This window comes from Anas acuta, chromosome 27, assembly GCF_963932015.1.
Source record: "Anas acuta chromosome 27, bAnaAcu1.1, whole genome shotgun sequence".
Lineage (NCBI taxonomy): Eukaryota > Metazoa > Chordata > Aves > Anseriformes > Anatidae > Anas > Anas acuta.
Window position 1 is genome coordinate 2,326,727 of NC_089005.1, and position 25,516 is coordinate 2,352,242.

Sequence of the window (25,516 nt, forward strand, 5' to 3'; positions counted from 1 at the left end):
CGGAGGTGCAGGTGGAACGATTTACATGAGCAGGACGCCTGCACCTGATGCCAGCTGTCAGCCACGGTGCTGAGCAGCGATGCGTGACCACGTCCGATCTGCAACTCCATGTGCATAGTTCAAGAAAAGCTTTGAATCTGCAAATCAAATGAATGACTGTTTTCCCCTTAATACTGCCAGTATAGAACAGCATATCCCTCCCCATTTCTCTCCGTCTCTTCCTCAACAAACCTCCACCAGCTGCATTTTTGAGACTTAGTTTAGGTGAGAACGTATGGTCTGGTTTTCAGCTGGTGTAAATCCGGTTTTGCTGGCTTCACTGGAGCAAAGCTGATTTACATGGGCTGATGACCTGTCTGTATATATATTAAGATATATTTATCCAGCAAATCTGTCCACGATGCTTTCTATTCCTTATTCACTCAAACTCAGCTGGCTCTTTGAGGCTGGAATTGCACTCATCTCCCTTCTGTGTTGTGTCTCTCGTAAATGAGCCAGTTGGAAAGCACACTGTCCACCCTGCAGGAAGATTACGCTCCAAGGTTATATATTACAGCACGATGGGTGAGCTCCTGAAGGCTTCAGAGTGCAGGATCAGTCCAGCCAACACAACAAAATATCTCAGAAGCCTGGTTGTTAAAGCACAGCAAGAATATCAGCACTACTAGAGAAATGCTGGACAGAGACACACAAATAAAGATTTTGCATCTGTTTGAGCTCTACATATAGGGGCAGGGATGAGATAGCTGAATGCAGGGGTTTCTAATTAAAGTTTTTCATCTCCAGACTCCAGCTCTGAATTCTCTTCTCCTCCTTTAACTCTCCAACTGGGAAATTGCTGCAGCTCATTGCACACTTCAGTAAAGAATTTGTCCCGGATCTAGACATAAAGATTTTGGCCATTTCTTCCACAAATAGAACGAGGGCCCCTTGCCCAGACACAAGACATGGATCCATGAGCCATAAACTCTTTCCCTTGCCCCATTAGTCCACCTCCTCTATCCACACACAGAAAGTTTGCTGAAAACAGGAGGCTGAAGGAATAACTACGAGAACACACGAAGAAACAGCCGCAATCATTTCAGCCTCATTTGTGCTGGTAGCATAAAAGCACCTGCTCCTATCCTTAGAAAGACATCTTCTCAGATAAATGAAACTGTGGATGTCTCTTAACCTCTAAGCTGACCTAACAAGCCAAGGAATTGCCCCCTTGAGTCCTGACGTCAAGGCCGTTTCTATTACATTCTTTCATATTTAATATCAGTGGATACCACAGTGTCCACTGCAGTTCCACAAGTACTGTTCTTTTATTTATTGCATTTCAAAATTACCTAAGCAAGCTTCATTTGATCTATATCTAAACTTTGTTTTCCTAATGTGGGAGGCTAGATCTCTTCCCCAGCTTATTTCATAATTTCGAATCCTAATTCATCCCCATCCTCTGGGAGGAATGCATTTTTTGCAATACCTATGTTGTAACTTTCTAGAGCACATGCTTCTAATTTGAGCATTATTTTCCAAAGCTCCTAGCACTTAACCACAAAAGTTCTTCATTTATTTTCCTTTTTATTCTCTATTTAATTCATCCTCTCTTTATTTTATGCTTTGGATCATCTTTATATCTCACACTATGGCCTCTAGTATAAAAGCTTTTTGTTGCAACTAAGTACTTAAAACCCCCAGGGAAGGGCAGAAATTATATGGGGGGAATTAGGCAGGACTACCCTTTCCTCTCCTCATTTACTTCCCAGTTTTCACCCTCTCCCAACCCCAAACTCTAAAGCAAAATAAAAACTTCTGAAGAGCTCTACCAGCTTGAAACCAGCATTTGAAGGGAAAAAATGTATCATAATCTACTTGCTGACACTAATTTTCTAAGTGACTTTGGCTAAGTCATCTTCCCTGCACTTCAGTGCCCATTGGGAATGGGAAAGTTTTGTCCTTGTCAGCCTAAATATACTGGGCTGGGTGGCAAAGATCCTTAGGCAAAAGATATTTTATTCCTCAAAGTTATGAGGCCCCTCTATTAGCAGGTGTAGATTAGGAGCTGCCAGAGTGGACGATGAATAATGAGACATGATTTTGATGCATTTCTAGCCTGAACAAGGTAAACCATTGTGAATCTTCAGACGCGAGGTGCCAGAAGACTTGTGGTATGAATGCCACGCTAACTGTGCCAACTCCATAGCAAATTTGCATTTAAAGCAGAGCAAGGTCCCAGGAGAGATGCAGAAAGAGAGGGAAAGCCTGAGGACCCCGGAGCCAAAACCTCCACTGTTCTACCAAGACATGACAGGGGGCCAGAAGCTTCTCTCTCCGCCTCATCCATACCACTGCAAACATCTGAATTTCCTAAGTCCAGTCTATCCCTTTCAACACAGAAAGGGATACCCCATTTCTGAGTTCATACTGCAGAAAAACACGCATTTTCATCAGCTCTGCCAGCCCCTGTGAGCACTAACTCTAAGATTCAGCCAATAACTTTCCCTGGGTAACTACAACTCAAATCTCTTCTTCAGCTGTGAATATTTTGGGGCCAGTTCTTAAGTTACTGAAGACTACAGGCAGTTTGCCATCAACCAAAAGTTGGCTTTGATATTCTTTACCATCCACACTGCTTACGAGGGGGATGTGCGAAAAATTGGCAGTTTACTCAAAAGCTGAGCCACGTGCTCTCTCTGTGGGGCATTTGCTCAAAGGGGATGAGACAGTTTAGGAACAGCAATCACAAGGGTTTACTTCAGCTGTCCCAAAGCAATTTCTATGTGCGCTAAATTATGGAGCAGTTTCTACCCCCTTCATACTCCGTGCAAGGGATGTGATTAGGGTCAAGGGAGTAATAAGGTCTGGTTGTAGAGCGCTTCACAGGGCTCTGTGTAGTGGCCAGGAAGCACTGAATAACAATACAAGAGTGTACAATGCCCTCAAATTTTTTGTTTTACTGCATTGCCCAATATCTAGGCCTAGCAAGTCCTACAGTTATTGCTCTGGGAGGGTACCTAGTAAATCCTAAAGCGCAGTGGGGTGTTGAGCAAATTTTCTTGGTCTAGCACACAAAAGATTGCACAGAAGTGCACTGAAATGGCTGTTTCAGGCTTGGACACACCTTGCTAATAAACAAGCTGGGAGAAAAGCTTGGGCGGCTACAATGAGGCTCCCCAGCTGTATCCATCTCATGGCACCGTGGCTCTGCAGAGTTAGTACAAACTTAACCTCAGTCCTACTTGTGCCTGCAGAGGACAGGACATTCTCATTTCCATACACAGCAGTGCAAGTGTTTGCTGTTCCTTTGGAAAACAAAAACCAACAACAAAAACAACAAACAGCAAACTATCAAAAAATAGAACAATAAAGCAAATGAATTACAGCATACTTTAGTTGGCTTCCAATAACAAACATGATGCCGTTCGAATGAATACGATTCCCTCTCCAAGTCTGTATTTCCCTGGTATGTAAATCATAACAAGATGGAGAATCCTGGGCCTGTAGATTTACGATGAAGCCTGTGTTTTGCTACTTTGCATTTTAAGATGTGATTTCAGCATTGCCACTTGTATGGGCTTTAGCTTTCAGCTAGGGTATCTGTGCATAACCAGCCTGCTCAGAGGCACGGGCCAGAAGGTAGCATTTCCCTGAAAGTTTCTGGTACAAAACAATAGTTTGGACAATTCAGCGAACTGCCTGGCCAAAAGGTTCACAAATCCCTCCTCCTCTTACACAAGCTCTTTCCTTTAAAGCTTGTCACTTTATCTGTTGTCATAGTAAAGACTCAAAGTTATAAGCTCTGAGTCAGACAGCTTATTAATAACAAGTGAAGGACAGTACAGCACAGATTTCATTAGGAAGATTCCATTTAGCAAACAGAGTAAGATGCCAGGGTCCCAGAGGGCGTATTTAGACCATGCTGGAAAATATACCATCCCCCTGTGCCATCACAGGTCAGCTCAGCTGAAACCAGAGCAATGTTTGCCTACAGGAATGGAAGGTACACTGGTGTAGGTGTCCCAAAGCTCAATTAGCTATCTGCAGCCCAATCTAAATGGTACTGTTGTGGTGTCAGCCACAACACGCAAGAGCTTTGAATAGGGAGATGGTACCTGAAAGAAAAATAAACTGCTTGCACCAACCTAAAAAAATAAAAAGTCCAACGACACTACGCCCTTTTCTTTGTCATAGCCAAGGGAGAGGTCTTCTGGGACTCAAGGAACAAGAAATGTATTACCCCAAGTTTATTTAGGGACAGGATGCAACCAGAATCTGTACAACGGGTACACAGTGCACTTTGCCCAAGCACTTTGGAAAGTTTGATCTTCATTGAGATGCAAAAAGCACACACATTTTCCTGAAAATTCTTGCCTCATCCCCCACTGGGTCTGTTGAAAAAGCCAGTGGAACACTCCTGGTGTCATACTGGAATAGAAACAGTGGAGAATCAGCACCAAGGCACAGCCACCACCAAAAAGATCTCGATAAGTGGCCCTGGTTTATGACTGTAGGACTATGAAATCTGCGAAAGGATGGGGCCTTAGACTGAAATCCATTTTAGTCCCAGCAGAGGTAAAACACCTACAGAAAGTCAGCAGGGTTGAAAGAGATTCTGCATGGCCACCACTGAAATTATACGGTCCGTTCACAGCACTTTCCCTGAAGCCATCTACTGCTATCAGTGACAAGAGTGGTTTAGTCAACTTTTACAGCTGCAGCCACAGGGTCCTGCTTGGAAGCTCTACCTTTCAGCTTTGGGTTGCTATTTTGGTCTCTGCTGTTTTGCCAAAGACAGCCCGAGTCACAGCAGGACAAAGCTAAGCAATTGCTTCTGTTCCTTGCAAGCCTCACAATCAATTACTGTGAATAATAACCTGTATTTCATTAAAACTCCATCCTGGTGTTACCAGAATCCATCCTGCCACTCACACAAGAGCTTGGGGGTAGAGGAGGAGGATTCATCCGACACTGTTCTGTCAGGGATTTAATCTTTGGATACAGCACATTAGATGGATTAGAGAAAAGACGCAGGCTATCCATATTTTTAAAGCCTGATGACCTTTAACAATGGGAAATAATAAGAGGAAAAACGTGAACCCTGACAAATTCATAACTACAGCACAGGGGAAAGGAATGTATTCTTCTAACATATGAAAAAACATTGCACGACATATCTATTTTCTTTTCAGTCCCGTAGCTGTTATGAATTATATACAGTGTTATTTAGCCGTCATTTGTTCTTTAGCCTTTTTGTGGGCGACTACTTTGGCTATTCTACGCTTTTTTCTTTATCATTAATCCAGCAATTGTATGAAATACCACTTGTTTTGTCTCTCCAGAATCCGGCTGTGGCACCATGTTCCCATACTACTGATAAACGCTTGGAGATAGGGTTTTGCTCTTAACCAGCATCATCCACGCAAGAGGCACAAAGCCATTTAAAGAAAACCGGCATTTTTAATTACTAGGATTATACAGGCAGCTGAAGGAGAAGAGATGGCATCAATATTCCTCACCTCATTCTGATGATTTAGGAAGCAACGAACCAGGTTTGCCAACTTACAGGCCCCAACCCTATCCACCTCTGTCATGGTCAAAAAACCAGCACCAGGTCATTTCGTGCATGACAGCAGTTAGCCCGGCTGTGGACTGGCAGGATGTGTTGTCTATTGCTGTTACCATTTTGGGATGCAGATAAAAGGAACCAGGCTGCAGCCCTCAGTGGGCTGAGAAAGGTCACCCTTTCTCAAAGCAAAAGCAAATGTGCACACTACCTCATCTCCAAGTGCAATCCCAAAACAATGTCAGATGTCAGCAAACAGCTCAAAAACCCACGGAATTTAACAAATACCAGAAATATAATAATAATGAATTCTTTTTAATATGGAAAAGTTACCCCCAGTGTCTCTCATGAAGTTGAAGATGAAGAAATCCCATCCTTCTGTGAAATTTGCCAGCATATTTATAAAAAACACTGTTTATTTTTAGTCAGTTGAAAGCTTTCTTTTCGTTATGTTTTCCTCATTCAGCAACAGGCCACATACCAAAGCTGAAGTTTTGTTTAGAGGGGGAAAAAAAGAAACACAAGACACAGGAAGAGGTTTGCAGATCTGAGGCTGCTTTCCCTGCAAGGGCACTGCCTCTGACACGGCCCTCCTGCAGCCACTCCACAAAGGGCCCAGCTTCCTTAAAGAGGGTTTTCCACATCTTTTTGATCTAAAAATCACCGTTCCCCAGGGTATGTCATGGCAGGTGGGTCTGTGATAAGGGTGGAGGAACTAGAATCATAGAAGCTCCCAAGTTGGAAGGGACCCACAAGGATCGCATCCAACTCATGGCTCCAAGGAGGACCAACTAAAAATTCAACCCTACATCTGAGAGCATTGTCCAAAATGGCTCTTGAACCCCAGTAGGCTTAGTGCCATGACCACTTCCCTGGGGAGCCTACTTCAGTGCCTGACCACCCTCTTGGTGAAGCACCTTTTCTTGACATCCAGCCTGAACATCCCTGACACAGCTTCATGCCGTTCCGTCAGGTCCTATTGCTGGTCACCAGAGAGAAGAGATCAGCCCACAGAGACACAAACACCCATGTGGCTTTTCATCCAGAACAAAAGGGAGATGAGGAACAGCCTCAGCCCTCGCCAGTTCAGTGTGAGAGCAGAAAAAAATTGCAGTAGACATTTCTTTCAAGCATGTCTACTGCTGGTCAAGAAAGGACTCTTTTCCTCTCCATCATTAAAAATTGGTATCACAGCTGTAAGATACATCTCAACATGATTTATTTTTTTTTCCCTGAATACTTTGAGATAATCTGGATAAGTTTTAGTTCCCTTTGCCATGGTGCATCAGACTCCATCACTATGTACTGAGGATGCCATTGGCCTTACTCCTTTTCATACAGGAACAGCAGATAAAGACACTGAAACCAAAGGTGTTTCTTCTGAGAGTAATGTATTTGGCTCCCTCCTGTGGACACCAGCGTTGCTCATCTTCCAAAACATCTGATTTAAACCAGACAGTTATACCAGCTAATTCTACAGCCGAGTCCACCCTGCCCTTGGCAAAGCCTTGTACTCACCTGGCCAACAAGGATTTTTCTCGGCTTAGGCATTACCAACAATGTCATAGAAACATGAAAATGGCACACAGCAGTTTTAAAACAAGAGAACTGTGCAGGAATGATCCAAACCATGTAACTATTTCTGTTTAGAGTACGTAAGAGGTGTCTTCGTGCTATACTGCCTGGGTAAATACAGGTTAACAGTTTACTGGCTTTGAATTTCGCTGTGTAGTTTTCTATTACCTCTCAGGGTGAGTTTGACACAGTACTTTCCAGGCTTATTTCCTATTCAGGATCCAGCTACTGAATGTGGTAAACTCTGAGTTTTAACTCTGTTTGTTAGCTGTTCTTATTATTAACTTAATAAAAACAACAACTGCTGGGAAAGCGAGCTCCTCTCCTCAGAACTAGAAATCAACGTTTCTGCCCTGTTCCCTTCTGTGAAAATTTCCCACAGAGCAAAAATTCTAGGCCACTGCAAGGCAAATGTATCATGCAAACCCTAAAAAAAAAAACAACTTAATTCTGTTTCTGTGTTGCTCAATCCATAAAATTGTTCCTTCTCCCCCCCCCCTCCCCAGGATTAATTGCCTGAGCTGGTGTACTTGCCAGCCAGTTTCTCAGCAGGCACAAAAATGACAAGGGTGCAGGTAGCAGCATTTGCTGTGCGATATAGATACCTCTCCCCTGGGTTTTTGGAAAAATTCGTCCAAACCTCATCCCTTTTCTTCACTGTTAATAATTTGTTATAGGAGACTAACCATGTCCAGTAACAGATTCATTGCTTAAAAAGGGAATTTAGGGGGTGCAAGAACAGTTGCCAGAACATAGATAGCTAATGCCATTTGAGGTTCTAGGATATTTGCATGGGGCTGGGAAGTATGGCCCCTGTATAAAACCACAACCTTCTGGATTGGGAACTGAAATGGCCTTTCTTGGAGGTTTTCCAGGACACCTTGGCTAGCATTACCCATCCTTGCCTGGACAGCTCAGTCTCACCTGAACTCTGAGAGGGCTGGAAGGACTGGCCAAAGACTTTTAAGCAAGAAAAGCTCAGATGTTTTATCTGCCTGCAGGGGAGTAGAGGAAGGAGGGAAGTGGGGACCTGTTTTCCCCTTCAAGTTTTCCCAGGCCATGTCATCATACCACTGTGGCATGGTAACAAACAACACTTTCTAGTGGTTTCTGGTGAAGAACAGAGGGATGACTGAAAGCTCAGTAACTTTTCTTCCTTGCTTGCCAGCTTCCTCTCACAAACCAGGCCTGAAGTCATCATCTGCAGCACAGAGTTCATGCACTGCTCCAACAGCCCTGTAAAACTTGGTTTGTGCTGCAGTTAAGAAGCTTTTTGATCCCTGCCTCAGAAGTGTGAGGTTTTGGCCTCTGAGATAGGGAGTAGAGAACAGAAAGCACCCCGAGAGAACAGGCAGCAGAGCCCAAGTTGCTCTGGAGATGCGGAGAAGGACCAAGGCCAGGTGAACACCACAGCTGAGGGTCCTGGCACCTCTCCTGCTTCTACCAGAAGAAGTTAGTGTGCTCGGATCAGCCTCTCGGATGAGTGATACCGCTCCAGGCCTGGTGCCACGCAGCATTGCTCTGCTTCTCACACAGCACCCACGGAGCAGTGGCGCTGAGCACCTTCTGCATCCTTAAGGCTTTGTGTCCCTGTGGCTGTGCCCATCCTCTGCTCTGCACAGCTTTGGATCGCTCTTTCATCAAAATCAGCCTAGGGAAAAAGATCTGGGCTAACACCAATCTCTCAGACTCTGTTCCGTGTGACACAGACAATCCCTCCTATTGCGTTTCTTCCCATTTAAATGGAATTGAAATGAGACCATACTGACTGCTTTAAAACTGCGAGTGAAGCAGTAATGCTCCACCAATTCACCGTCTGCCTGAGTTATGAATTATTCAGCTGTCACTCCAAAGACACCTACTGTACAACAAAACTAGGCCTCGGCAGTGACCATCACACCCCTACTAGGGCTCTGCTTTGCTTTCCCCAGATTAACCAAAGACTGAGGCTTTCTGTGCAGTTCCCTGGGGTCCAAGCAGAGCAGAAGAGCTCTGACAGCTCCCACGGGCTCGCACCGACTGCACTCAGGCAGCCTCGGTGAGGGGGTTAACCACTTCAAACAATGGGGCCTGGCATGGCTTGGCCGGACACATGACGAATGAGTAATTCACGAGTTCACGCAGGTAGTGATTTACAGTCTGGATTTGAGCTGGAATATTGCTAGAGGGGGAGTGTGGAGCTTTCAAGTAAAGAGCTGGATGACTCACTTTCTCGGTATTTGTTTGCTTGCACTGCCTCTGCTCCCCGTTCCCTGTGCACGCTCTCGCAACCAAGCCATGCTCTCCAGTAAAACAGCTGAACTTTCTCTTACACCAGATCAGTAGTTTTAAAATTAACCAGCAAGCCTCAGTAACAGTGTGTTACAAGTGCCTCTTTGGGCAAGTACCATCTGGTAATGCTACATGTAAACACACCAGGCAAGATACTTGGGTCACCTGCACTGATTTCAACAGAGTTGGGCTGCCTGATGCCAGCCAAATCCTTCCATGGAAGCCAATTCTTTCATTTGGATGGGGCAGCAGAAGAACAGAACACCAATTTAAGTGTGTTGGATGTATAGGAATTACTGTACCATCTCCACTCTCTAGATTTCAAACCAACACTTGAAAAATAAGCAAGAAAGAAGCAACATTAATGCATCTCCTGACAACCTGGAGTGGACTAGAAGCTGGTTTCTTCCAACCATGATGAACATTGCAAGAGCTCACAAAGACACACAAGCAGAAAACCATAACCTCTGCTATGTTTTTTGTCAGCCCCTCTCCTCCTCATTCCACAGTGCAGAAGAATATCTGGACAAATGACCGTGTTTCAAACAGCTGCTGTGTCTGAAATGAAGGCCACAACACTAGACCCTCAGTTCTTAGTATCTGCCTCTGGCCCAACAGCAATTTTCGCAAGGATACAATTCTCAAGTTTCTGTTCTCTTTACAACAAGAATTCAGAAGGCCTTATGCAGTAATGCAAGCGATAGATTCACGCTTCTCTTCACTTTTGATGTCTAACATCACCATAATCAGCAGCAGCCAAAGTTACACCTATATTCTATACAGACCTACCAAGAGTCTTTTAAGAGTAACTGAATAAGGTTACAGAAATGCTAATCTACGAGCACTAAGCCCCTGCAGGTTCTTTTGAAGCAATCGTGTTCTCATTGAAACCAGTCTCTAGGGGAAGAGAGAATGGCCTGAATATGAAATGAAAACAGACTTGTTCCAGATGTGGTAGATTCAGCTTCCAGTTCTCACTGGAAACTGAAGCTATTTTGGAACATCATCCTTTATTTATGGCATTTATTATTTATTGCCTTTTACCTTGCATGACTAGAACTAGCGGAGTATCATCTTCAAATGCACCTTGCTCCAGTGAGCTCTGGATGGCAGCAACACACAACACAGAAGCCCTGGCCCCAATGCTGACTGGTGTAAATTCATATTCTTTGCCTGAACAAGGGGGACAGGCACCCCAGCATGAATTCAACTGAATGAGAAAGCTTTGATTTGCCTCTGTGATTCCTGATGGCTTTGACACTTCCCAAACAACCATCACACCTGTTTCTAGTGTGATGAGAAATTAAATCTAAGGGGGTAAGAGAAAGTCTATATTTCCCATGCAAAGCTACTGTAAGAAGAACACAACTCATGAACTTCATACGTACGCTATCAAAAGCAGTTATTTATAGTATAATGTGAATCCAGACCTCATACCTACACTGCACAGGCGTGACATTAAAAAAAGATTATCAAGCAGCCTCTAAGAGTATGAGTTCCAACTCTTACCTTCCAACCACATCACCTGTCCCTTCCCTACCGAAAAAAAAACACAAACATTAACCTGCAAGGGTCTTACACTATCATCACACAGCTAATTGCAGAGAGGAAATATCTCTGCTTTATTATTCTCCTTTCCCCAAGGCAGCTGAACCAAATATGACTAATGTATAATTTGCTTTCCACACATATTTTTCAAACATAGTTTGTCAACTGTTTCTGGGAAGGCTTGTATAACATGAAGTTATATGGAATCAGCAGTTTTCTATCTAGCTCTGGTCACAAACACCAGACAGTACAAACTGAGGAAGAAATGAAATAATAGTAATGGCTCCAATGAGGATCAAAGCTCTCTGATACGTTTAAGTTGCTTTAAGGCAAAACCCACTCCTCCCAAATCTATCCGTATGGAAGAGTTCTGCTCTTATCTAACGGTCAAAATTTTGCCTTTAGCAAATTAATCCATCTCTCTCTGCTTGAAATATCTTAATGAGAAGTGAGGTTTTAAGAGTGCCTTAAATATTCCTCAGTGATGTGAAACCCAGGAGCATACTGGGAGGCTGAGAAGAAACCTAGCTAGCATCAGTTGTACTCGCTTAGTTTCCAAAACGCCGTCGGTTCCAAGTTGTCACAGAAAATAGGACCAGAAGGGCCCCAGGTACTTGAGCTTTTCTTAACAGAACTGATTCACTTGTCTCTAAACCTGAGGGCACAAATATCACTTTCTGAGTGACTCATCTTGGAGAAAACGGAAATGTTGCTACATACCTGAGTAGGTGCTATCATCTCTTGTTTTGCAGGATTTTTTTACAGATACTGCTTAAAAGTCTCAGAAAAAGCTTTGAGAATCTCCCTCACATCTTACTTCTCCTCCCACATCCTTCCTCTCTCCTGACTATTCTATTTTCAGTAGTCACAGAGCATTTCCTGGTGCTTTTTATGTTTTTAGCCTAGCTATAGGTAACACTTGTAGAGTTTAGTGTCAGAACTATTGAGATAGGGAAGAGTTAAGCATGAATGGAGGTGTACTTTCATGAAAGTACCAGGAAAAATAACAAGCAAGGGTTAAAAGAATGGCATCTACTGAGAGCAATTATGCTGGCAAACACCAAGGATGGTGTTTTCCACCTCAAGAACACAAGATGAATTTTCAGCAGAAGACCCACGCTTCAATAACAGGAGGACAGCAAAAAAAAAAAAAAAAGAAAAAAAAAAAAAAGAGAATTGTATGTACCTACCATGCCTCTTCCTCCTACCCTAACAGGAAAACAGCCTGTAGCTGCAAGATACCCAAAACAAGGAAACAAAAGGTAATTGCCTAAGATGTTGGGAGAGTGAAGTAAACAAGATTCTTCATGCCATAATAACTGTTGGCTTCAAAAGGGTATAAAAGACCTATTCAAAACCCGGTTCATTGTCACCATTCAAGAGGAACGCAGCAGATGTAATGGGGACACAGTGGCTGCCATCTTTTGTTCTCTGTGTCACCACAAGTAATAATCCTGCCCAGACTTCTTGGACAAATACATATTGGTGGTTTCGAGTTTGCAGGTATGAAAGAATGTGAGTAAGGACAGCTTTAAAAAGTTCAGTAAAATAGAAGTTTCCCTTCCCTTCCATAAGGTCTTCCACTGATTTTTTTTTTTTAGTGTTAATTCCTACACACTTACTTGGGTTGAGTGCTTTGATGACGCAAATGTAAAGTCATTGGCTTGTAACAACTAAACTGCATTAGTCAGCGATGTGAAACCTGGCAAAGTATAGACCGACTGTTTAGCAATAAATCCTTATCTTAAGTACTTTTAAAAAATGTTTGGAGCTATAGAGAGCGGGGGAATTGACTTTGTTCGCACTCTTTAATCACTTCTGAGTCTTAGTCTCCACTTTCCCTCTCTGTTTTTCTTTGTCATGGTGCATACTGAAGAAAATCATTTACAAAAGGAAGGTTGCAGCTGGGAGCACCTCTTAAAAGGCTCAGAATAATTTAGTGTAAATTCTAGTTTTGTGAAACTGTTCCTTTCTAAAGTGCTCGAGTATCACTGAAAGTCCTAAATGTGCATAGTTTCCAAGGGTAACATTTCTGTCAGTAATGCGCAACGGAGAAGCCAAAAATCCTACTTGTCACTTTGTGGGGATGGAAGGAATATGTGGTTTCTAATTCACTGAGAGAAGTGACTCTCCTCACTCTTTCCTCCCCTCCCGATCATTACAGCTTGATTTCCATCTCATTGGCATTTAGGAGCTGTATTCCCATGGACTCTTAGAAGCAACAGAACATAAAAGCTTTATTGAGCTGTTTGAGCCTCCGCAGCAGACTGCCTCCAGAGACCTCAATGCTACCTCCAACTTCAATAATGTGGGGACCAACAGGAACCCAAAACTGCAGGGAGCTTGGAGAATGAGCTGTGCTGATCTTCACTCTCAGATCACCCCTGGTACCTGCTTCTGGATTTCATTACCCATCCCAGTCTAGGCACATTGTGGGGACTGAAATCCCTGCAGCCCATCCCCAGCCCTGACAATAACACTCTTAACAACTCAGGCAAGTAGCTTCTGCTTTCCACCTGTGAACTAGAGCTAATAACATTTACGCAGCTTTGCTGGTCCAAAACACTTACACAAGCTCATGCAATTAATCACAAAGTTAGATTTACTAAACTAAGAAGCTCAGCATGAACGTTTTGGTGTTACAGCAAAAGCAAGCACATCTTTAAAAGGTGCAGTGTAGTAACAAAAGTTCACATTTAGAGTCTTCCCAGTAAAACAATGAGTCCTTGGTAAAACCTGTTATCCTCATCTGACTTCTCTTGGCTAAAATAACTGATCCTGTGAGCGAGAGGTTCGGAAGCACCCACAGAAAATTATTATAAAACAAGGGATTAAATATATATTCCTGAATAGGAGGAGAAGAAAAGCCTTCTTTATTTTTTTCTCTTAGAAAATAGATCGTTATCAAGAAGATTAACACCTTCTCTGTGTAAACACGCAGACATTTGCTTGTCTCTGTGCACCTAGATGTGTGTGTGTGTGTTTCTCCATACGCCCCCAAAGCTCACTTGCACTGCATCTCGTTTAACCAACCCACTATGGCCGTGGCCGTTAGTGATGTAGAGCTAAGGAAGAAATTATTGTGATTTATGGTGACTTTATTTCCTCTTACAAACAGAGTGGTGCAAAGAGGCTTAGTCTGTCCGAGAAGCAGAGCGCTGTGTGAATGAATAAGTGAGCAAATGTGTGTTCATGTATACTTGCATTGTGTGTGAGCAAGAAGTTGGAAGGAAATGTTCAGGAAATGCAGCCCAGCCAAAAATGCATTTTAAAGTGCAGAGCTGCTTTATTTGCATCGGAACTGCTGGTACCATGCAGGCAGGTGTATCTCTGGGCAGTATTTATAAGGACAAGTCAGGAAGCACTGGCTACCGAACTGCAACAAGAAACCCTTTTAGGGCTTCATTCTCCACATTCATTCTACCTGTTATCCAAAGCTTTAAAAGTATAAACTCATCAGACTTATTTTAAAAAGGGCATTCTAGGGATTAAACCGAAGTTTCAGATTTTAACTGAAAGACTATCAGACTCATTGCATCAACTCCTATGGCAATAGTTGAATTTCCCATCAGAACCTTTTGAAAGAAATATGAATGTAGTGAGGCTCTGATGAGCACAAATAACAGTGATATGGCAGAGATCTCACAGCCTAAAGCTATGGCAAACACTGTACTGTAGAAATTTGCTTTCAAGGCATTTATCAGCAGGACAGATTTTCTGAAACGTGCTAAGTGGATTTCAGCTTTAAAAATAACATCTTCTAAGGATCAAATATGCTCTAATTTGCATAGGGAGATACATGGCAGCTGCCATGTAAGCTATGTTCCATGTCCGGAATAATTTCCCATCAAATTTCATTTGGACAGGCCAATTTACTGAATAAATTGCAGAATAAACAGACCTGTTTGAATAAGCTGTTATCTTGGCAGTTGTCTCAGTGACCTGGCTCTCGATTTCTTCCTCCCATCAGAAGCTGGCTGACAGTCCAAGGCATTTCTGTCAATGAGAATTGATAGTAAAGCCTTCCCTGCAATGAAAGGGGGGTCTCTTGAACAGCTACAAGTCTGGTGAGCTTCATGTCCTGCCTGTCCTCTGTCCCATGCCACAGCTAGACGGCTTGTAGGGGATCTGTAACTGGCTGAGGTCATGCTGCAGCATCCCCTAGGATGCCAATTCAGGCCTTGCAAGATGGTGAGTGGCTAAAAATGATCAACAGTGCAAAATGAACCAAGATCTGCAGGTGATTTCCTGCCCTAACCACGGCGAAAAGCACGAGGAACAGAGGATCTCGCTCCAGGGATGTTCCTGTTTTGATTTGTTTATGGGCCAGGCTGCCATATATTTACTATCCAAATGCCACCACAAGGAAAAGACTTCCTCACCCATCACAGGGAAGCTTTTGTTTAAATTTTGCAGCTATTACTGGAGATACGGAACACAGGCAGCATTTTGCATCCTGCATTAGAGTACTCATTCTTCTAGGAAGAGGGCTATCCTTTCCATGGGATAAAGGTGGATTGCCAGAACACAGGATTATATAAAATCAGCCAGGGACTTCAACAAGAAGCGTATTATGGGAGATTAGAAGTAGATGACTAGTCCTGGGCTCTTTTTATTTAATCTATTTCTGTGTATGTTCTTGCATGGTCGAAGAAGAACGGCAGACAAAAGTCAACTCTCAGTTCAACTTGGAACTGCTCCCTCGGAGCACAAGTATCCTGTGAGATTTTGGGTTGAACCAGGCACACACTGCTGCAGGAGCTGCACACCAAACCCCTTCTAGCAGTAACTCAAAACCCTCCAAAAATCAGAAAGCAGAGACTTTTTTTTTCTTGTTTTCTTCCATTTTTGAACACCAAATAGATGAAAAGGTATAATGATTAAATAAATCCGTGGATTTTATATATATAGAAGAGAGCAAGAATATGTTGCAATTCAATAAAACAATTTCATTTTACACTTCCCCATTTTTATTCATATCCCTATTGGACTTGCCCTGGAATCTCTTGTAAAACCATTTACCTTTAATGTGAATAGACACAGAAGGTTTTTATTCAATTTCGTACTCTGTTCTACAACCAGCAAAAGTTCTTAAATTTAGGGTGCTTTTTTAAGAGAAGAATTGGGCAATTGTATCCCCAAACTTTTCATTCTAGAAATCTTGTAACATTTCTTTCTCATGAATTTTTACTACTTCACAGCACTAGCGAACTTGGAAATAGTGCAAAATCAGCTTTTCTTAAGGCATTCTGGCACTTTTTTGCACAGAAGTGACCAAGGCCAGGATGCTCTGAAGAAAACAAAAATTAAAAAAATGTTTCCCCAAAGTTTTATGAAGTTTAAAAAAAATAAAAAATAAAAAAATAAAAAGTCTGGCTCCAGATTAGTATTTTAGCAAGCTTCCAAGGTTACTATGCCCTTTCCAAATTTTTATGCTTGAAAACAAAAAGGGGAAAAAAAAAAAAAAAAAAAAGCATTAATTTTACTAGGCATCAGATCAGAGCTCCAAAATGTCTACCAAACTTATTTTAAGAAAGGCACTTGGAAATGTTTAACTCAACCCACCAGAGAAATTGCCACACACACAAAAGCAGGGTCTACGCGGGTTATTTACTTAAAGATTTTGTAATCTCCTCTATACCTCTTCTTGTTCTCTTTCTGTCTTTTCTATGCACATGTGGAAGCACAAGTCAAGACTCTAGGTGAAGATAATGAATATACACAATATATCCATGATGAAGACTCAGGTGAGGGGCCACTTGTTCGAATATGCAGCAGAATTTAATTTGTGTGATTTATTTTAGTATTTAGCTTTAGTATTCTTCCTTCATTTGTGCACATGAGCTAAACCTATAGTTGTACACCTGAAGGCAGCAATACCAATGTGAATAATAATAATAATATGTTGGCTGTGTGTGGAAGACAAGTGCTGGATGTTCATCCTTGGCACTACAAAGCCAACGAAAGGCTCAGTTTAGGGACAGTGATGCCTGCAGCTGGTGGCACACAGGGAAGAGGTGTAGCTCTGTAGCAAAACACACAATACATCCTCTCCTTACTTCTCTAAAGCAATGGAAATTTAAAGCCATCGCTTCATTTGAATGGAGTCGGGGCAGTGAAAAAGGAATTGGTTAGCTCTTATCTCACATTTATATTAACACTTTAATGGCTACATTTGAATGGTATTAGCAAATACCTTAATATCTCTGGCACTGTTTGCTAACCTAAGTAATTGCTAACAGCACATTGATATGGTGTGGGAATTTGGGGAATCTTTACCGATCCTATCAGTCCTGTCAGAGCCTCAAATAAATGAAGTGATGAAGAGTGGCAGCATAGGAAAAGTCAACCAAAGCAAGGAGCTGCTAAGGAAAGACCCTGACAACTAGAGCTGCCCTACAGCAAGTGCCTGTCAGTGTTAACCTTGGAACTACTGCCCTTTTGAACATGAAATATTTCATACAGCGCTGGCAAGCTGTGCTAAGCTGGAGTGCACATCACTGCTGTTTTCTGAATTCCTAGGAATTATTTTACTAAGTTTGTTCTTTTAAAAGAGTTTTCATTGTTTTCTGAGTGTCAGAACAGCAACAATAACAGGAAAGTGTGGATTAACAGCTCAAAAATACTCAGCTAATAAATGTACACTATTCTGCAAAGTGTACTAACTTTCAATTAAATGCATTTGGAAGTTTATTTTACTTGATTTAATTTTCAGCTTTTTACCTTTTGCAGGTAATAATTTGAAAGGACCTTTTCTATTTAATGTACCTGTGTACGTTTGGGTTGGCACTCAGCAAATGTCCTCTTTAAACAGGACGGTTAAAAACTCCTCCTGTACAAATGTAATTTTAAAGCAGCCTTTACTTTGCCTCCAATTAAAATACTCAGACAGGCCAAAAGTCACACAGAAACCAGGAAAAGGTGGTAAATAAGTTTTGGCTGAATGATATCAATTAAAAACTGGACGTGTTCCAGCTTAGAAAGAAAAACAAACTCAAGTCGGAGAGTTTTGAGTTAGCTGACGGTTACACCTGAGTAATGATAGGTGAGGACGATGGACTAAGCAGTTGCCTCTGTCCAAAGATGTGGACAGTGAACACAAAGCTTGCCTGCCAAGCCCCATGCACCCAAAATGCCACTTACAGGCTTGCTCCCTCTCTTGTACCCTTCCTGTATCTCATATCTCTGCAGATTTAGGGCAGCTGCCCACCTCTGTATGGCAGATGGGCTTTTTCCTCCATCCCCCTTCGCAGTTTGCCCTGCCTAGTGGGACAGGTCTGGTGCTGGAAACCACACACAGGTCGCAGGCACACCTTGGAGCAGGATGAAACCAGAAGGCAATCTCTGCACGAGAATCACAACCAGTTCCCCATCACATGACTTGATGGGGCAGGTACATACCTGGGATAGAAGAAACCTGAGAGGTCTGGTGTTTGTGTCCTAGTCTCTGATCTCACTTTTTCTGGCTGATCTGGATCTAGAAATGCTTCACCATACGGCCACAGGCTTATCTGATGGAAGACAATAGAGCGTGAAGTTAAGTAAACAGCCACACCAGGCTTTGCCTTTGCTCTTTCTCCTCTATGCTCGGTGCCTGTCCTTCTCATGGGCGTGGGGAGGATGGCAGGAGAAACATGATACGTGTAAAATGAGTTCCTGATCAGAAGAGGGTAGCTGGTGGGCAGAGATCCCTTGCTACTGAATTGCATTTGGGGTCCAGGAACATTCCTGTTAGAACTGATGCCTCCATGACAAAATCACCAAAGCTCTGCTCCCATATACCCAACCAAGGACCATTCACAATATTTTATTATTTTTTTTTTTACCTTAGGAACGGCTCACTTTGAGCTGCTCAGAAGCTACACAGCATCATTAGTAGAGTGCTGAACCTGGCCTATTTTGCTGCAGGGGAGACTGAGACTTAGAAGATGTGAAATCAGTTCTTCATGCTGCTACAGACCACCCATGAGACCTTGAGTCCCTAGTCTCAAACTCTCCAAAGCAGGAGAGTGTGCCATCTGTAAAGCAGGATTAAATATATACTTTAATTTGCCTTTTGTCTTTTTGTGGCTCACAGCCTCTTTGGAAAAGGGAATGGCTCAGATCAGGGCTTCAGACTGCCAACTACAAGCGTTCAAAACCATCAGTCAGGACTAAAAAAAATAGAAGAAAACAAACAAAACAAACCCATAAAAACACATGGATTAAAAAAAAAAAAAAAAAGTCATTTGGAATTCTTATTATTTGCTTTCTCAGGTTTGTGTTGCTCAACTTCATGTTTTCAAGCATTTGCCCAGATCCCTGAGACCTAGAAAACTGCTTTCTTTTTAAGGAAAATAATAATCACTGAAAACTGAGACTGTGACCTATTCACATGACTCCAGGGATCAAGATTTTAGGAAAACAATAAATATGCTGAGACTCATCACAAACCATGTGAGCTGGCAGGCACTGTGTGCCTCATGCCTACCAGGCTGAGGCCCTGGTAAACACGCTGATTTATAATTTCTATCTTGCCATCGTTAGTAATGGTCCTCCCTCATCCAAAGGAAGATACATCCACATTCATCACACAGGGCTTTTGGCACCATCCTCACCCCTTGCACTGTAAATCCCCCAAAAAGCCATGGTTTTCAGTTCCCAGCTGCCTTGTCCCTCTACTTTGCTATGACTTCAGGGACTCATCTCAACGTGAACATCATTATACAAGTAACACTTTTCATACACCCCACTCATAATACAATGGGATCAAAACTCCTTGACATACTACAACATTTCAAACACATTGTTAGCGTGCTCTTAGCTAAGAAAATGTTCAGCCACTGCTTGCACAGCTGTGGTATGCAGAGCAGTTTAAATAAGTAAAAAGAGGTGATATAGATACAGAGCAGAATTCATCTTTAAGGATACAGCACAGCTCTATATCTTGAGTTAACCTATTACACTGATTAGGGGTTGCCTATTGTCAGCAATACTAAAAAAGTATTTTCAAGGCTCATCTAATGAGGACAAAAGAAGTAATGAAACACATTGAAGCACTGCGAGCCCCTGTAGCCAAAATATCAACAGATGCTGCAGCTCATCAGTGCTTTTTTTGGCTTTGTTGTTTCCAGTGTGGTCGTTCACATAAAAACAATACAATACAAAAAAAAAAAAAAAAAAAAGAAAAGATAAGAAATATCTGGCCCTGAGTGTAAACAAAGTCCCTTTTCTCTCTCAAGGTGTGATAGCTCATCGAGAAGTTGCAGCTCAGTTTCAAACAACCCCAGAGGTGTATGTCTGGTCCACAAGGTTGCCACCACACTTGACAGACTTGCAACAAACAACCCAATTTTTATGCCCCACGTTTTCCCACCTCTAAGATGGGAAAATGTTAACCTTGCAAGGACGGTGTCAAAGAATATCTGGGGTCAGTCACAGCCATGTCTGTTGCTTTACAGGCTTTTTAGCCTAGACTAATATGGCTAGAGATAATTAGGGAAAGCTATGGTCCTCACCCACGTGGGTGGAGGTCCTGTCTAGGCAGACAGCCTGGTCGTTCTCTTGGGCTGAGACTCACCAAGTAGCTGGAAGCAAAAGGAGGAAGCGGTAAACACAGGAAACAAAATGCAAACGCTGCTTTGGGATGCATTCATCACAGCAAGCACTTCCACGAGGCGGTCAGCAGAAGATGGCCTGCAACTTGGCATGTGACAGCTCCCTTCTCACCAGCCTGCCTTCTCAGCAGCCTTAGAGCATGCACGTACAACAGTTATTGCAAAGGTATGGGGTAAACCTGCAGGTTACCCCCCCCAGCTACCACTTCACACACGCTTTCATCTCAACAAAAGAACGTACTTGTTCGCTGCAGGTCACGGTGTCTCTCGTTGTGCAATGAGCATGACTGTGGGGTGTAGAGAACTTGCCAAGCACTTATTTCCACATGTGTCTCCTCTTTTTTGCTTGCATTAAGTGGGTTGGGGCAGGGATTCAGCCAGCCTGTATTTGTCTGGAGGTGCTGCACACCTAACTGCTCGCTGTAACGTCGCTGAGGTCACGGAGAGCAGATTGGCTTCAAAGACGTCATTAATGGGTTTGATTTTTGCCTGCTTTGTGTCTTTTGAAGCCATTTCTCAAACCATTGGGATGCAAAACCTACATGTTGGAGGCCAGAGCAGTCTAAAGGTGTTTTGGGGGAAGTTCTTTGGCAGGATCAGGGCCTTAAAAAGTTCATTAAAAATGAACCAAACCCACCCACTGTTTTTTGAGGCAGCAGACCAAGCCAAGGCGGCAGCTTAGGCTACAGATAGAGGAGCCACAGCTGCTCTCAAAGCCTTGACTACCTTCACTACAATGTCTATGTCACATAAAGATGTTAATTGGGGTAAAGATACCCTCTGCTAGACATTGCATCCTAATGTAGACACACCATAGCTGCACTCCTGCTTGTTTCACTCAAGCAGAAGGCATCTTTACTCTGCTGGTCCAAAGCACAGCTTGGCTGGTGGACAGCCATGTCCACACTTGGAGCTTTTTGCCAGTAACTACATCAAGTTTCCTATGCCAGGAAAAACCTCCTGCTGCAGGGCTAGCTCAGGTTGGACAGTTGCTTCTTTGTTCGTGTTTTTGCCTCAAGTGCAGAGATGAGATGACTCAATAAAATGTTCACTATGTACTCTGTGTGTGGGAAGCAACTGGAGTCCATCAGACTGGAGGCACCAGGACAGGTCATCCAGGTAAAATAGCTCTGCTGCGCCTTTATTTGTTTGCCAGAAAAAAAAAAAAAAAAAAAAAAAGCTGTGTGTCTTGCCTTTCTCCAGCTTCCCCAGGAGGGAAGGAGCTGAGCTGAAAGGCCTGATTGTGGCAGAGCCGGGGTGGCAGGCAGGTGCAAGGCCCTCCATGAATATTGTGGGGTGAAGGAGGGAGAGGATGGGCAGAAATGAGGTCCAGACAATGTAGGTCTATGGTGTGCATCCTATTCTTTGTCATGCACACACATCACCTTGTGCAGATCTAACACAGCCTAAAAAGCCTACCCACAGCCTTGGGTGATGTCTTCTCTCTTCTAAAAACCAGCTCAAAGAGTTGAGCTACTGCTCGCCCTTGTGCCTAGACCCAGATGGATGCTTTTGTAGATACCATGCTGTATCGTGCAGGATTCCCCAAAACCTTGGCAAAATTGAGCTAGGCCTTAGGTACTACAAGAATAAACAATTAAAAAAAAAAAAAAAAAAAAAAAAAAAGGAACTAAGGCCATGGTGCTTAATTTGCAATGATTTGCATTGCCACTCATGTTGTGCAGGCAGAGAACATTAAACAGCTCATACACATGCCCACAACTGTATAACACATAGCACAGCCAGAAGTGGGGTTGTGTGTTTTCTGAAATGTATTAGCCTTCAGGAAAATCACTTTATATCGTGTACCTTGACTTGGCTACCTACAGTCTGCATTAGACTGCTGCTATATATACCACATTATCCTGGTGCAAGAGAATTAAGCAAAATGTAGCTAACAAAGAGATTTAAAAGGAAGTTGATGTAACCTTTTTCATCATTTATTTTGAAAAAAAGGGAAGGAAAGAAGGAAGAAGCTTAATACTTGGAGCATACCATATATGTCTAACTTCTCCAAGGCACACAGGATGAGAGATGTAAAAAGTTTGTAATGAGGTTTCATTACAATGAATCAGATGAAAGATGGTGATCTAGCTAGAGTCACTCAAGAAATATCTCAGCTGATGCTGTTAGTTTCTGAACTGCTGAAAGCATTTTACTTTATGTTAAAGCCTGGAAGTGCAAACATAGCCAAGTGCTGCACATAAGCCGAGGAGCAGGCAACTATAAGCTAGAAGGGAGGTAAATGTTCAAATACTCTGATTAGCAGCCTAATCTGATTATGTCTTTCAACAGAACCCAGAAAGGAAGGACAAAACACGGAAGACTGGTAGCTGAGGAAAACGAGGATAATTCACCTTGTGTGAGACAACAGAGACACACACAAGAAAATACTTTATGTAAAGATCAGGTTTTAAAGAGGAACTGTAAAGCTGATCCAAAGGCCCTGGAAAGCAATAGAAGGTCTTCTGTTGACTTCAATGGGTTTTGGATCAGCTCTGGAAATGGAGGGGAAGGGCCTGGGGCTGGCACGGAGAGGCAGGTTGTGGGGAGACTGGAATGCAGCTGCAAAGAGACAGAGGAAGCAAACAGGAGCACAGGGCTGGAAGGCAGATGCAAAAGCCACATGGTTTTGTTTGTATGTCAGAGAAAAATAACCTGCAAGCTGGCTTGGGTTGAAGCTCTGGGAAAAGAAAATGGAGGAAGGTGGAAGGCAGGTTACTGTTTGAGCTGAAGCAATAGGCCCATGGTTGGTCTGGTGACAGCTGAGTGTGAAATACCACATTCCTTCCCTGAAAGCCTTCCCAGGAGGAACAGGATGTGGACACTGCTCTGTAGTAAGAAGCAGAGCTACTGAGCTGTTCGCTGAAGCTCTCCCAGGGTTAGATGGGGCAAAAGCAGAACAGAACAAATGGAGATACGTGGAAAAACCGAGTTAACATCTCTCAACTTCTTGACCCTGGCTGTAGGAGTTGCATGGGTGTTCCTTACGGCCGTGGCTGAGCTTGTATCCACTGAAGCGCAGGGGAAACACATACCTGCATTGTTTACACACGCCTGAAAATTCCTCTTAGGTGCATTAACATGTTTGCACACCTAGTTCAAAGTGACCTAGATTTAGGACAAGGCAGTAGTAGCACAGCTCAACCTAGTGCCCCAGCGTTTACCATCTTTTTGCTTTTAATACATATTTTAATCTCACACAGGCAGGATTTGTATGACCCTTAGTGGGTCATACAAATTTCCCCCTTTTCCGTTTCCCTCTTTTAATTAAGCAGATAGCACTTGGGTCAAAAAATACCAATTAAATTACACAGAACCCTGATGTTCTCTGCAACTGAAATGAACACCTTGTCAGGGGTATGTCCATACCATTAGTGAGGACACTTTATGAATTCCTTGCCTGAAGCACTCTTTCATAACCCAGGGTGGCGACATGGTTTGGCATGGTATGCCCTTTTCCTTAGAGCAAAATCAGCTCTGGCTCCTGGCTATAGTGCCCCAAGGAAGTTGCCACCAAAACATTTCTGTCCCAGGAGTGTCAGGTTGCGGTCACAATGGGGAGAGATAGGGAAGTCTACAAAAATGTCCTTTGTCAGAGCACAGTGTCAGCTAAAATTAATGCTGTTACACTAGCAGGGGAGAAAATATTAATATTGACCTGAATTATGACATTGTTGCTGCAGCTCACCAAAACTTCCAAGTTCCAGCCCTACAGCAGAGGAAAGGTTTGAGTCCTGTTACCAGAGCTGGCAAACAGATGTCCTTTTCCTCTCCCAGACCCTCTTCCTGCCACTAAACTCTTCCAGGAGCTCTCCAGCCCCTGTAGAAACCATTCAAACCCAATGTCATTTAGGAAAAACACAGTAAGCGCACATGCATATACACATCTTGGAGCAGGCTTGGAGGCCAGGCAACGAGTCTGGTCTAAACTTACTCTTGTGAAGGATTATTTTACATTTCCACACCCCTTGTAAATAAGTCACGCAACTGCCAAAACAGAGGCCATAGCCTTCAACAGACTGTTGAACAGAATAATAATAAATAATATAGAATATACAGAAAATATAGAATAATAATATAAATAAAACACAAATGATGAGGGAAGACCCAAGAGCAAGGTGGCAAGGAAAGCTACACATAGGGTTTTTGTTGGTGCATGCAGCCCAACATCCCTCGGAGCAACTGAAGCCAGAACAATGCGTTTGGGGTGCGATGTTAGCACAGGGGATTATAGGACAGGTAATTCTGAATACAGCCTCAATAACCTGAATCTCTGCAAAGCAAATACAAAGAGTCATGAAGCTCTCCTGCTTCTAGCCAGCAGCATTTGACATCCATTTTAAAATCACTTTGCCTCTCTATAATGGCTAAACAAAATAAAGACAAAGATTCTCTTGTCTTAGAATCAAGTTTTACTATTCACCTGACAGTTCTACACCTTTATTGCAATTAGCAGTGGACATAAAATGTTATTAACTGTTCTTAGAGAAAGCTCAGAGTCTGCTTGTTGGAAGTTCCCAGTCTGTCTGCAGAATGTCTGCAGATTTAGGAAGTGTTCTTATTCTAAGGGGAAAGTGGGCATTTACAATTTCAAAATTCAAAAAATCAGAACTTCTTAACGCATACCTGAGACTTGAGATATACATTTTATTGCAAAACTATTTCTATTAGAAGTATGAACATTTTTCACCCGGTTAAGGCAGTAAAAATTGTCCTGTAGATTTACACTGAAATGATTATTAATTTATAAATGAATGTAATAAATGAATAATGTATCTATTATTGTGTAATGGGTATCACTAATATATATTCATGCACTGCAGTATATAGCATGATCCATTCTAGTTCTATGTGCTCTGCAATACCTATTCTAAGCATATGAAAAGTTATTCTTCTATAAAGCAGCTCCATACTGATAGCTGTGGCCCTGAGAAGAGCACAGTACTATTATATTACAACTGGCTAAATTAATGCA

At 42.7% G+C, this 25,516-nt stretch overlaps 1 long non-coding RNA gene across 1 annotated transcript in view; it reads right to left on the minus strand.

The window, feature by feature from the left end:
- The window catches only part of LOC137845373 (uncharacterized), a 124,705-nt gene that overhangs the window by 14,892 nt on the left and 84,297 nt on the right, over window positions 1-25,516 (minus strand). The gene's annotated exons all lie outside the window — the stretch shown is intronic.